Consider the following 2759-nt stretch of genomic DNA (forward strand, 5'->3'; position numbering starts at 1 on the left):
CCCCAATGCATATATTGTGCATTAAAATAATTGCCATGTCTGACTAGAACTGTGCATTTCCTCTACTCACAGTATCAGCAATCTGTACAATTATAGAGGCATTTTTCTTTCCTTTTGTACTTTTTACCTTATCCTTGCCAGCTACATTATCGGGCTTCACTTCTGTGACATCAATTATTTTAGATATAGACTAAAAGTTATAGCATAGTTCTTATCACTATTTGTCAGCCAAAATGGTCTTCTATAGAGATAATTAATGCAGAGTGATGCCTATTCAAAACTTGATGGGAAGTTTTCCCTGTCTCGGGGTAACTCTTTACCCACACTTTATTAAGAAAATGCTGTTGACCTAACTGGTTTGGCTCAGTGGATAGAGCGTCGGCCTGCGGACTGAAGGGTCCCAGGTTCAATTCCGGTCAAGGGCATGTACCTTGGTTGTGGGCACATCCCCAGTAGGGGGTGTGCAGGAGGCAGCTGATCGATGTTTCTCTCTCATCGATGTTTCTAACTCTCTATTCCTTTCCCTCTCTGTGAAAAATCAATAAAATATATTTTAAAAATATTTTTTAAAATGCTGTTTATGTAACTCATTTGGATATAATGGAATCTTGGTGACTATGATTTCTGCTACACAATGTAACTTGGGCTAAGAGATTCCCCTTCTGACCCCAGCAGGTAGGATGCAGACCCATGACTAATGTTCAGATAGGTAGATGGTTTTAAAGTTTGATTTAGACATATAAAGCTTAAAATTCATTTCCTATGACATTGACTAGTGGCAGGGATTGTGTACTCTGTCAGTGGGGAGCTGCTGACATAAACAGAATAAGTATACTGATGATGCCAAGGAAGGTATGTTTCCCAGACTACACATGGAGTGTGGCCTTGGCTGGGTTTCCTACTTCCTAAACCAGTGATGGCGAATCTTTTGAGCTCGGTGTGTCAGCATTTTGAAAAACCCTAACTTAACTCTGGTGCCGTGTCACATATAGAAATTTTTTGATATTTGCAACCATAGTAAAACAAAGACTTATATTTTTGATATTTATTTTATATATTTAAATGCCATTTAACAAAGAAAAATCAACCCAAAAAAAATGAGTTTGCATGTCACCTCTGACATGCGTGTCATAGGTTTGCCATCACTGTCCTAAACTGTAATTCTTGACTTCAAATCTCAAGCTTTCTCATTGCTTCTATGACATAGCAAATATCATTCTAATAATTTTATTTTATGCTTAAATCTATCCTAATCATTTTTATTGTTTAGAAACTAGTACCCCCAAATGACACATAGATATTTTTTATAATACTAATAATAATGGTATTTTTTTAAATGTGTAAAATTTGCCTCAGTTTTCAAGTACTTTCATATACATTAATTTTTCAGCTTTTCAATTACTGAGGTATAATTAATATATAAAAACTGCACAGATATAATGTACAAATTTTGATGGGTTTGCATATCCCAAATTATTGGTGATGTTGAGTACCTTTTAATATAACCATGACTATTTGCATACATCCATGATGTTAGTACCACAATCACAGTAATAAACATATCTATCACTTCCAAAAGTTTTCTTGTGTTTCTTTTCCTTTTTTATGTGTATGTGTGATAAGAACCCTTAGCATGAGATCTATCCTCTTAATCAATTTTTAAATGCACAAGGTCACATTGTTACCTATAGGCACGTAGTTATATAATAGATCTCTAGAACAGATTTAGCTTGTATAACTGTAAATTATAGTCATTAAAGAAAAGCTGACCATTTCTGCTTACACCTATCCTCTAGCAACCCCTAATCTATTTTTCTGCTTCTTATGTAAGTAGACTCATGCAGTGTTATTTCTTCTATGGCTGACTTATTTCACTTAGCATAATGTCATTCATGTCCATTCATGATGTTGCAAATGGTAGGATTTCCTTGTTTTTAATGGCTGAGTAATATTCCATTGTATGTATATATCATATTTTCTTTAGCCACTTTTCTGTTGATGAAGATGTAGGTTGTTTCCATTCCTTAGCTATTGTGTATAATTCTACAAGAAGCTTCTGTACAGCAAAGGAAACAGTCAACAGAGCAAAAATGCAGCCAGTAGAATGGGAGAAAATATTTTCAAACCAAATACTTGATAAACAGTTAACTTCCAAATTTCCTACATCTCAAAAACAAAACAACAAATAATCTGATTTAAAAATAGGCAATAAACTTAAGTAGACATTTCTCCAAATAAAACATACAAATGGCCAACAGGCATATAAAGAAGTGCTCAGCATCACTAATCATGAGGAGAATGCAAGCCCAAGTCTCAAGATATCACCTCACATTTGTTAGGATGGCTAACACAGCAAACAGAAAGATCACAATGGTGGTGAGGTTGTGGAGAATTTTGAACCTTGTGCACTCCTGGTGGGAATGTAAAATAGTACAACTGCTATGGAACACAGTATGGAGGTTTCTAAAAAAATTAAAAAATAGAACTACCATATGATCCAGCAATCCTACTTCTGGGTATATATCCAAAAGCATTATGGTACTTGCTACATAATATTAGATGAAAATAATAAGCCCAGAGAGGTTAAACAATTTAGAAGGGTCATGATGTTAGACAGTGACAGGTTGAATCGGGTGTCCTGGCACATAGTCCAATGTCTTGTTAAACCATGCTTATTTGTCCAGAAATGCAAAGCCTGCAGATGATTTTATTAAAAATATATTCTTCAATTACCGAATCTTGTCCAACTAAACCAATAC

The sequence above is a fragment of the Myotis lucifugus genome, unplaced genomic scaffold (genome assembly GCF_000147115.1).
Source record: "Myotis lucifugus unplaced genomic scaffold, Myoluc2.0 scaffold_67, whole genome shotgun sequence".
NCBI classification, from domain to species: Eukaryota; Metazoa; Chordata; class Mammalia; order Chiroptera; family Vespertilionidae; genus Myotis; species Myotis lucifugus.